Source organism: Apium graveolens, chromosome 3 (assembly GCF_009905375.1).
Source record: "Apium graveolens cultivar Ventura chromosome 3, ASM990537v1, whole genome shotgun sequence".
NCBI lineage: Eukaryota > Viridiplantae > Streptophyta > Magnoliopsida > Apiales > Apiaceae > Apium > Apium graveolens.
In genome coordinates, this window is record NC_133649.1 from 13,324,598 (window position 1) to 13,337,739 (window position 13,142).

A 13,142-nucleotide genomic window follows, 5' to 3' on the forward strand; every position below is an offset into this window, starting at 1 on the left:
TTCTGCTTCCTTCTGCACTTCTTCCTCAGTCACAGCTTCATCTTCCAAAACTTGTGATTTTTCAAGAATTGCAACCTTCCCAGACCTCAATGTAATTGCCTTAACCTGCTCTTTTACTTCCTTCTTGCCTGGAACTTCCGTGTCACTAGGTAGTGAACCAGGTTAACGATTCAGCAAGGCATTGGCAATCTGTCCAATTTGATTCTCCAAGGTTTTGATAGAAACCGCTTGGCTCTTGCACATGAGCCTCAACTCCTCCAATTCAGATTTTTCATTCGACTTCTAAGCTGTAGTTGTTATCTTGGTGCATATTGCGGTTGCTGAAAATCAGGGAGGTTCCATTGCTTTGCAACGTACTGCTGATAAGGCTGTTGCACCGCATTCTGAGTATTGCTCCAGCTGAAATTAGGATGATTGCGGTTGTTGGGATGATAGGTGGCTGGAACTGGTTGCTGCGACCTCTAAAAGTTGCTCACGAACTGAGCTGATTCACTAGAAATAGCACACTGCTCCGTCTCATGCGCGCCAACACAAAGCTCACATATACTAGTAATCTGATTAACTCCATAATTAGCCAAAGAATCCACCTTCATCGTCAAATCCTTAAGCTGAGCAGCTATAGCAGTAGCTGCATCTACTTCCAGAATTCCTGCTACCTTGCCCTGAGGTAGTCTCTGAGTTGGGTTCTAGAATTCATTAGCAACCATCAGTTCAATCAATTCATAAGCTTCATCGTAGCTCTTAGCCCACAAGGCTCCACCTGATGCTGCATCAAGCATGGGTCTAGAAGTTGCACCCAACCCGTTGTAGAAACAGTTAATGATCATCCAGTCAGGCATCCCATGGTGAGGACACTTTTGAAGCATCTCTTTATATCGCTCTCAAGCCTTACACAAAGACTCTCCAGACTGCTGCGCAAATTGAGTAAGAGCATTCCTGATTGCAACAGTCTTAGCCATAGGAAAGAACTTAGTAAGGAACTTTTGAGCAAGATCTTCCCACTTAGTAATAGATCCTGGTGGTAGAGAGTGCAACCAACACTTAGCTTTATCCCACAGAGAGAATGGGAAAAGCTTCAACTTAATGGCATCTTCAGAGACATTGTTGAATTTGAAAGTGTCGCAGATCTCGATGAAATCTTTAATATGCATGTTGGGATCTTCAGTCGGAGAACCCCCAAACTGAACCGAGTTCTGCACCATCTGAATTGTGCTAGCCTTGATTTTAAAAGTGTTAGCCGTGATGAATGGTCTGACAATGCTAGACTGCATATCATTGATCTTTGGCTGAGAATAGTCCATCAAAGCCTTTGTATTCGCTTCTGGTTCACCCATTGCAACAAGCGCTTGTTTTTCTTTCTCAACTAAGTTATCTTCTTCAACTTTCTTCTCTGCTTATTCCAGTGTTCTCTTTCGAAGTTGAGAATGCGTTAGCATACACGCTCTCTAGAGTACCTGAAAAAGCAACAACAAACAAGTAAAATATCCGAGTCAATGAACTTTAACGACCACTGATGTCAAGCACATTAACTAAAAATAACCACGAGTCACCGGCAGCGGTGCCAAAAATTTGTTAGGACGAAAACACGTGCTAATATTCACGCAAGTATACGCGATCGTAAGTAATGTAGAATTAATTCTAGTTCGTTCCCACATAGATTGGTTTAGGTTAATTTTAATTAATATACTTATGCAACGATGGTATGGTTATTATTCAATGCTAAGATGATAACAAATTGAGAGTGATTATAACTACGAGATTATACTAACTAATATTAACTAAGAGAATTAAGGTTGATTAACTTATATAACACAAATATGGGATTCTAACTTCATTAAATACTTCATTCAATAGCCTTTTTGTTCTTAACCTTAGCATGCAATGGTGATGACACTAATCAGATAACACAAAACTAGTAAACGCCAACTTTCGTTGTACGAATACCCTACTACCAGACATCCACAAAAGAGATGGAAGCTGAATAGATACCAATTATATTGAGACCCTATATGTCTATAGAATTTGACAACATAACGGTTTAATGTGCAAGTTATTTATCGTGATTACATTGGGCAAGTAAGATGGTTAAAATTACCTACGAATCATGCATAGCAATACGTGAACCTATGCTTGCATGGCAAGTTCTAAACCTCTAAATTCACTATCACTTCATTAGAGATTAACACGCTATCTTAGAAGTTCGCAACGCTCATAAGATGAATAAGCACAGCCAATACTAGGACATCATACAATCACCACATACTAAGGTATCAAAACAATTTAACTAAAGAAATTTATAAGTAAATCCGTTAGATTCCCACGATAACGATTAGCCTATAACCAAATTCATCATCACCATGGGTCCTGATGAAAGCATGGTATAATAAACTAGGTCTTTATAAAATGAATAATAAACAAAGTACGTTAACAAGAGTATTAGGTTCAACAAAATAAAAAACGAGCATCCAAAATTACAACTTAAAATAAAGAATCACAAGAATAAACTTGATATTCTTTGCCCTGGTTAAATTTGTGCTATAGGTCTTCTCGATGTCTTCTCCTTAAGCTCTGTTGTGAAAAACGTCTTTAAGTTGTCATTATATTGCAGCCCAATTAATCCAAAATCCCAGAAAAGTAGTCTTCTAATTGAAACATGAATCTGGAATCCCAACCTAGCGCGGCCGTGTGCTTCACCAGCGCGGGCGCGCTGACATTCTGCTTCTCTGGCGCGGGCGCGCCGACCTTCTGGGAAAAATTCTTCTGCTTGTTTTATTTAGCTGGTTCTTAACGGCTTTGCACGAGCAATCTTTATGACACCTTCCTAACACCATTTTAGCATCAAAGCAATGCTAAATCACCTTGATCCCTGCTATATATGTATGAAATGCAAAACACTACAAAAAGACATCAAAAACACAAATAAATTGAGTACAAAACATCAATCCAAGCCTTTATAGAGCATTTTAAGTGGACATAAATGCCACTTAACAACTATATTCTTCAAAGACAATACTTTTACCTATATCTTCCCTCCCAAAATCAACATCCTCAAAAAATCTTGCATTATCAGTCTCAAAGAAGGTTCTAGTAGCGGGATCATAAAATTTAAATACGCGAGTACGTTCCGGATACCCAACAAAATAGCAACTGACCGTCCTAGAGTCTAATTTCTTTTCATTTGGCCTATATGGCCTTGCCCCATCAGGACAACCCCAAACATGTAAATGCTTAATACTAAATGTTTTCTTGGTCCAAAGTTTGTAAGGAGTTTTGACCAGTGCTTTAGTTGGAACCCGGTTAAGGATATAAATTATAGTCTTTAGTGCATCTCCCCAAAGTGACTCAGGCAAGGAAGAATGACTTATCATACTTCTCACCATATCTTTAAGAGTACGGTTTCGCCTCTTAGCAACACCATTCATATTTGGTTTTCCTGGCATAGTGTACTGAGGGACAATTCCCCACTCCTTTAGGAAGTTAGCAAAGGGTCCTGGACGTTGCTCATCTGATCCATCATATCTACCGTAGTATTCACCACCACGATCAGATCTGACAGCTTTAATACTATTGTTTAGCTGAAGTTCAACTTCAGCTTTACACTCTTTACATACGTCCAGAGCTTGTAACTTCTCATGTATCAAGTATAGGTAATCATACCTAGAGTAATCATCTATGAATGTGATAAAATACCGTTGACCGCTCCAAGAGGCCGTTGGGATGGTCCACATATATCAGTATAAATCAGTTCCAAGACACTTGTAGCTCTATTGGCACCTAACTTTCTGGAGTTTGTTTGTTTTCCTTAATGCATTCAACATAGACTTAAAAGTCACTTAAATCTAAGGGATCAAGAATTCTATCATTCACAAGCATCCGAATTCTCTGTTATGAGATATGACCTAATCGTTTGCGCCGTAATATGGCAGAATTCTCAGTTAACTTATGCTTTGTACCTCTTGTACTTGAGTGCAAAATTTCATTATTAAAAGCAACAATATCAAGCATATAAATATTATGAATCAAAGAACCAGTGGCAACCACATTTGAATTTAAAGAGAAACACACTTTATTATTTCCAAAAGAACAAGTGTAGCCATATTTGTCTAAACAGAAAATAGAAATAAGATTTTGTCTAAAAGACGGTGCAACAAATGTCTCAAATAAATCCAAATAAACACCAGTTTTTAATAATAATCTAAATGTTCCAACAGCTTCAACTGAAACTTTATTGTCGTCGCCCACGTAGATGAATCTTTCGGCATCAATTGGCGGTCAGCTCCACATGCAACCCAACATTGATACACTTATGTGAGTAGTAGCACCAGAATCTACCCACCAAGTATCCTTGGGTACAGAAGCCAAATTAACTTCAAAATAAACAAAGACAGAAGTCTTACCCTTCTTCACTCGCCAAGCAACATATTTGGAACACTCTTTCATCATGTGTCCAACCTTCTTACAAAAGTAGCAGGTTGTTCCCTTATCCTGCTTCTCTTGCAGCTGATGCTTGGGTTTTCCACTTGCAATATCCTTACCTCTCTTTCTCTTCTTATCATGAGAGCTTGATGCCAAGTGAGCACTCTCAGTCTTCTCTATTAAAAACCTCTCTTCCTCTTGCACACAGTGTGAAATAAGCTCATTAAGAGTCCATTATTTCCTTCTGAGTATTATAACACACCACAAAGTTTCCGAACTGAGGAGGCAGAGAAATAAGAACCAAGTGAACAAGTAACTCATCCGAAAGTTCTAACTTGAGTTCCTTGAGTTTGCCAGCAATATTAGACATCCCAATGATGTACTCCCTTATGTTCCCCTTTCCTTTATACTTCATGGTCACGAGTTTTGACAGAAGATTACTCGTTTTCGCTTTCTCATTCTTAGAAAAATTTTGCTCAATCTCGAAGAGGAACTTCTTGGCACTTGTGCTCTCAGCAATAGAACCCCGAAAGCCAGTCGGAATCGTTCGCTTCACGATCGCCAGACACATGCGTTTAGAATATTCCCATTTCTCAATTTGATCTGTTATGGGATCATCCGTAGTGGGAACGGGTTGCTCTTTCCTTAGTGCGAGGTCGAGATCCATACACCCGAGAACGATCTCAACATTCTTTTTCCACGTGATATAGTTTGTCCCATTCAATATTGAAATCATGCTCAATTGAGCGGAAACATAATGCTCATAACTAGTATATACAATAATGTGATAAATTTTAAATATTGACAAAACCATCACAAGATACCTATCCAACATTAAATTTTAGTCTTTGGAAGGAAATTTAATGCTTCAATAATGCTTCAATCAATTATAAATGTTTTAGCATTATTGTAAAGACATCCCAATGAAAATAATATGCCTTTCTTTGGACCGACTTATTATTCACATGAAAAACTTAATACTGTTACATACTTATTATCACAAGAATATATTAATTTTGGCCAAACGTTACCTTCCTTTGGTCTGATAAAATTTGCATAAATTAAATATTCAATCGTCACAATAATATTTTCAAATTAATTAATCTACACAAAAGAGGTCACTTTGGCGACATTGCTTCAATCAATTATTTTAAAAATATTTGACCACTTAAATAAATAAGTTAACAATAATTTGCCAATAATATATAAAGTTCACAAGTATAATTCTTATCTGTAAATCTAATTAGACTGAATCCATAATATTTCCCAAGAAGACAAACAGCAGCATACACGCAAAATATTAGACACGGAAATTTTATATCAATTGAATTAACATAACCCCATCTGACAAAACACATGTACATGACACATGTACATGGAAATACTTAAATATATTTTAACAAAGCAAGACACTTTATCAAAACCATATGTACTAAAATAAACATTCGAATTTAAAGTCAACACACCAACATCTGATTAGCTGCCTTGCGCTACATGTACTGTGTTAACATAATTGATCACCAAAATTGTATACAAACAAGACAATAATTGTTTGTGCTAAATTAAGCTGTATGCGCACCAAATAAAACGTAATATTGAGACCCACAACATCGAATAATAATTGTTAGTCGCTAAACACACGCTAATAATTCACGAAAGTATACGCGATCGCAAGTAATACAAAATTATTTCTAGTTCATTCCCACAGAGACTGGTTAGGTTAACTATGTGATTTATGCACTTATGCAACAATGACATGGCTATTATTCAATGCTAAAATGAATAACAATTTGGGTTTTGATTATACTACGATTAACTATTGAGAATTATACTAGAGAACATTAACTAAGAGATTAAAGAGAGTTGAATAATATATAACACAAACATGGGATTCTAACTTCATTAAATACTTCATTCAAAAGCCTTTTCATTCTTAACCTTAGCATGTAATGGCGATGACACTAATCAGATAACACGAAACTAGTAAACGCCAACTTTCGTTGTACGATTACCCTACTATCAAACATCCACAAAAGAGATAGAAGCTGAATAGACACCAATTATGTTGAGACCCTATTTGTCTATAGAAATTGACAACATAAAGGTTTAATGAACAAGTTATCTATCGTGATTACATAGGGCAAGTAATATGGTTAAAATTACCTACGAATCATGCGTAACAAATATATGAACCTATGCTAGCATAGCAAGTTCTAAATCTCTATATTCACTTTTGCTTCAATAGAGATTAACACGCTATCTTATATGTTAGCTACGCACATAAGACGAATAAGCACAACCAATACTAAATTATCATACAATCACCACGCACTAAGGTATCAAAATAATTTAATTAAAGAAATCCATAAATAAATCCGCTAGAACCTCACGATAACGATTAGTTCAAAATCGAACTCATCATCACCATGGGTTCCAATGAAAGCATGATAATAAACAATATAAGAGTACTAGGGTTCAAAGACAAATCGAAAACAAGCATCCAAGTATCGCCTAAATCAAAGAAAATAAAAGTCTTCTTCTTCAGTCGTCTCGTGCTCTCTAGGTCTTCTTATGGCTCTTCCAGGTCTTCTTCTTGTTAAAAACGTCTTTTTATTGATATATATAGGCTCCAAGATGACCAGGACTCTCAAAATCTTCAATTTCGACTAAAATCAGGATTCTAGTGCAGAAACCGGGCGCGGGTGCGCTGCTATAGGACGCGGGCACGCTGGAATAGTGTTTTCAGTGGCGCGGGCGGGCTGGTTCTGGCACGGCCGCGCTGACATTCTGGAAAAATTCTGATAATTTTTCTTTTAGCCGTATCTTGAGTTCTGCTCGTCAGAATTAGTCGATTCAACTTCCCACGCGAAGCTAACGAGATTCTCTACAACTTTAGAATGTCCTAAGATTCCAATCCTGATATCTTTTCAGCATATTTCTTTTAAAAAGATTCTTTCTTCATTTAACTGATGCCTGAAATGCACAAACACAAAAACACATCAAAAATACCAACAACTTGAGTCCAAAATACCAACTTAAGCCTAAAATGAAGCATTCCAAGTAAATATAAAATCCACTTATCACACCCCCAAACTTGAATCGATGCTTGTCATCAAGCATAAACAGATTCAAAACCACAAAACAAACCTAATGCATAAATGCAACTATGTGAATGCAACTAAATGATAATGCAAACGATCCCCTCAGAATAACCATAACCAAATGAATAAGCTAATGCCTCTAAGAATGCAACGACTCAAAACAGTGCTCGAAGAAAATCTCACAAACCAGAAACGTGCGTGTGTGGATGCTTAACAGATATACTCTCGATACTAGATCAATAACCATAACTTTATTATCATCGAAACAATCACAAGTTTATAAACAGAATAGATAATAAACGCATAATGACTCATAACACCTTCATCTTACTAGAGTTATACAAGGATTCATGTTATTATTGAACACATAACACATAACAAAAATGCTTATTTGATCGTGCAATGAATGAGGTTCACAAAAGACTAATGCATTAATACCCATGTAGCGAGCGTTAGGTTAGCGGATCCCAGGCTATAAAATTTTTAGGTCACTTGGCACAAAGTCCCCTAGAACTTAATAACTCGAGTATTAAAGAGCTCACTCTTGATCAATTATGCATAAACACATATTTTTTTTTCTTTTTTTTTTCTTTATCTTTTTTTTCAATAATTTCTGAATGAGTGTGTTTCGCTCTATCTCATTCAACCCTAGACTACTCATAAAACTATGAGTCGGCTACTAGCCATTTGACGTCTAGCCTTATTCACAACTAGCAATGAAATTCAAGTTTTTCTCCAGATAAAAAATTAGTGTTTTTATGTCATTACGAGAATATCACAAATTCTAAATATAACCAAGTGATTAAATCTCAACAACAAACAAGTATGATCATGATCTAGATCAAAAGCAACCCTATAAGACTTTGTGAAAATATTTGTTTCTGGCATGCAAATCAATTCATTAGAACTTAAACATCCCTCTATTCGTTATCACTACACTAACATCAACATCAACCAATCAATCAGAAATAGCTCAACCTAAGGGATCATGTTATATGCATGCAAATGCAACTACATGGACTCACATAATAACACAAACAAATATGTCCTATATGAACAATCATGCAAAAATATGAATGAAATACAACTAAACATGCAACATGAATCTATATGAATCTTCATGAACTATATGGACACACACAAACTAATCCTTACATTATCACCCCTAAACTTAAAATTTTCAATGTCCTCATTGAAGGCAATAATAAGGATTTAAGGCATACCTAGTATAACACCCTCCAAATCCGGGGTATAGATTTGGGGCATTATTAACAACAATTACCAACTATACCTGCACAAGCGGAATATAAATATAATAATTACCCCGAACTATCACTACTCAGGATCTTTTAAGGGTTGAGTTTGAAAACAAGAATCATGCACTACACTTTATTACAAACCCAACTAAATAAAACCTGTCTCAATAACTCTCTTTATTACAAACTTTATTCTATCTACAGTTTCACTACACAATCTTTTATTCAAACTACACAAAACTTTTATTCAACCCAACATTACTACTTATCCTGCTACACCTGATCTGGCAATTCAAAACTCTCTTCGAGAATAGGAAGGAACACTCTTGGTATAAGAGGGTCCCGCTGCTTGACTCGCTTCTTGACTATGCGGGTCCTGATGGGTTTGTTAGGTCCCAATTTGTTTGTAGAAGGGGGGGTTGAATGCAAACAATACTGTTTAGTTGAATAAAATGCGGAATAAAATTGTGAAACAAAATTCAAGTTAAATAAAACTTTTATTAAACTTGAAAGGTGTTACAACTACGGTATCGGTTACAAGGGATTAATCTCAAATCAATTATTACAAATCTAGAATAAATTCGACATGAACTTTTTCTATTTTTGTAATTAAAAGATCAAATGCTAAATGCGATTTGAGATTAAGTTCTAGGGATTTTAATCCGCTAGATTGATACACAAGAACAAGAGAGTGATTTCTAGTTGATTGGATTTAACTTTACAAGCTAGAAATTGTAATCTTGAATTAGCAGATAAGATGAAATATTTGGCTGCTTGTTCTCTTTTTGTTCTTGGCTTCTGTTTGATTGCTCTCTGTATGTGTGTTGGTTAATTGGATGCTTCTGCTGCTTTTTAATCAACACAGCCGAGATTAATGAACTGGTATGACAATCCTTTGTCCAATAATACTTTCGGTGTGACAATTTTTAGAGCTAGCAAGACAATTAAAATGAACTAGCAAGACTTTCGGTATGACTATTGATTGTCATACCGATTGTCATATTAGTTCAAATGAAATTGTTTTACTGAATTAATAAGTGATTTTAATCTAAATAATAATTCTATCAAGACAATTAACTGAATTAGCATGACTTTCGGTATGACTATCAATTGTCATACCGATTGTCATACTAGTACAATCAGTTGTCTTTTTAGAATTAAAACAGATTTTAACCAATTAAAATTCTGTAAATCCTTAATATTAATTCTAAATTAATTAATCAATTTAATTCAATTAATCAATAAATTAATCCTTGCAGATATAATTTATTCTCTTAATTAAATTATATGACTTAATTAATTAATAGAGAATTAATACTAACCCTGAGCAGCATCCATTCTTCTGACAATCTTCTGAAAGTCACTGAGACTTATGAATCAATTTCGCCACTTCAATGCTGACACTCGATGTACTGTATGGTTCATGAGTGACTAACTTTCTTGACGTTTCTTCATGTCTTGACTTTGATATTCTGATTGAATCCTTGTAATAAATGATACCTTGACGAGATCTCTGTCATTTGATTAAATCCACGATCTTGATTTATATCACTGAGGCATGATCAAATTCTTGAACTTCTTCCAGTGAATCTTCAAGTCTGCAGATGAACAATGTTTCTTTATTCTTTGACAGATGTTACTTTGTGAGATCTCTCTGATGATAGATCCACTATTTACTTATTACATTCTTATTTGAGTTGAGTTAAATACTCGAATAAACGAGTAGGCTATGACATATGCCTTTCAGGGTTTCATTCTCTACCTTAACTGTAAAACAATAGGAGTGACAATAAAAGAAATGAGCCAAAATTGCTCAACAAGCCTGCAACAATATATATATATATATTATAAAGAGAGAGAAATAAATGAACCAATAAGCTGCTGGTTTGAACAACTATCTGTATCTGTATATGATAATAATTTTCCAATGATGGCGAGTGCCAAATGAACAAGACTGGAAACAAGAACCAACATATGCACTATAATCTGCTGATCAGTCAGAATATAGTGCGAATCTATACCCAACTGCATAGACCCAACCAACATAAGGAGTACTCAGGCAACTATGGCCTATTAATTAATGGTCTGGGAAAAACCCAGCCTTTATAGTAACCATCCAGTCCAAGGCTGAGCATCCGGAACAATCGGTATGCTATTGATATATCCCAACACCAGGATATACCAGAGTATATGTAGGGTAAAAGAATTGAAATATGAACAGGGAATTCAATAAATTGGGTAAATCAAGAATTGAAATGAAACTGGAACAAGTAATAATAAATGGATAACAGTGTATATGAACAATGATTATCAAAGAGAATTGATACGATAGAAAAGAAATATAAATCACTATTCTGAATTTAGAATAGGGGAAAAACTTGCCTTGCGCGTACTTAACCTGGTTTAACTCACTGTCTTCTGACCCTAGCTTGCTCTGCCTTGCTAACACTGAACAAATCATGGAAAGATAGGCGTTTAGATAATTTACTATATACGCGTATCTTGAATTGATATCACGCAACCTTATCAGTCTACCCATGCGTTTCTATCTGACTCGCATATATATATATACATTTATACAACACATCTATTCACATAATCACATAAAGCACGTAGCACGTAAGGCACATAATTAATTTTTAGATTTATAATTATTTTTAGAATCAATTCTGGGCTTATACCTACATTACTAGTCGTATCTGATTTTATTATAATTTTTCGGGATTTATTCAACTCAGTTATACCCCTATTAGGGCCTACGAACTATTAATTATCACAAGATCACTCTCTTCCGGGAGAATTTATGACTCACAATTATTTTTATTGGATTCGTCTCATTTTTCTGAGTCTAGGGGTCTTCGTTTTGCTCAAATCGGACTAACGGTTTAATTATTATGAATTAAACAAGATTTAATTAATTAATAACTAATTATAAATAATTAATTATAATTAAATAATCCTTAATTATATTTTTAGATAATTATTTAATAAAATATTGCATTTTAAAATAATTAATCCCTAATTATTAGGATTAATTACAATTTACTACACTAATTTACTAATAATTAACGCTTACCCGATCAGATCGATTATTTACAAATAATCAATCGATACAATTAACTGATACGTTATTTATCAAATAACTACGAATTACTCGAATTATAAATCACTTAACGATTAATCACTCGTATAATTATGAGCTACTCGCAATTCTCGCCTAATTATCGAATTATTCTATTATTATTAAAACTCGTACGATTCGCTAAACAGATAATTACCGATAACTATTTATACGGTACGAATAATTATTACAATATTATTCGAATAACTAACGCTCCAATAATAATTCTAATTATCGAATCATTATTCGCACTATTAACTAATTATTAGATTATTAATTACCTCACTTAATTATTTCTAATCTTTATTCACTAATTAATTACCTAATTATTAATTAATTACCCAATTATTAATTAATTAGATAATTAATAAATAATTAGATAAATTATTAAATAATTAATTAAATAAATAAATTCAAATTTATAATTAAATAAAATAATTCAGAAATTATAAATACTATTTTTCATAATATAAAACTAATTTTTAATTAATTATTAGAATTATTAAAACTGATTTTTACTTACTAAAATATAAATAAATAATTAATTTATTTAGAAACACAAAAACATAACAGGATTTAGGGTTTTTAGAATTGAAACCGGGTCGAAACCGGGTTGCAAACCGGGTCGTCCCCGACCCGATCAGGTCGGGAAGAACACCGCCCGCATTCCCAGAATCCGACGCCGGCGGAGATTTTCCGGCGAACCAAACGCTCGATTCCAGGTTCTTCTCGAAGCATAACAACACAACGACATCTCCCCTTCTGCTTCCTGGCCTTTCCCCGTCCTCCTTCCTCGTCGAACACCGCCGGAGACGAAGAACAACGGCGGCGTCGCCGTTTTTTCCGACGAACCCAAAACCAAAGCCAAACACCACGAATCCGGTACCAAACTACTCCCTATTCGACGATCTACAACCTCATGGCAACGAAATCATTAAACAATCAACAGAAATTCAAACCCGAATTCGCGATTAAAACCCGAAAATATGAAAGTAAAATCAGATAATCAAACATTAAAACTAATTACATAATCAAAAACTACGATTCTTGGGCTTCAAAACGGATACTTACACTAACGATGTGGACTCCGGAATCACGATGAAAATTGCCTTTGATCCTCCTGCTCTGTTCTTCACAAAACCCTAACCCTAATTTCTTTTTCTTTTTCTTTTTATTTTCTGATTTTTCTGAATAATTAACTGATTTAATTACTAATAAATCGTGTATTTATATTTATGAAAATAATAC

The 13,142-nt window shown here is 34.7% G+C and overlaps 1 non-coding gene across 1 annotated transcript; it reads left to right on the top strand.

Moving 5' to 3' along the window:
- Positions 1–837: 837 nt before the first annotated feature.
- Positions 838–944, top strand: LOC141715406 (small nucleolar RNA R71). Its single transcript, XR_012572171.1, has one exon. It is a non-coding gene; the product is annotated as a small nucleolar RNA R71 (small nucleolar RNA).
- Positions 945–13,142: the final 12,198 nt, after the last annotated feature.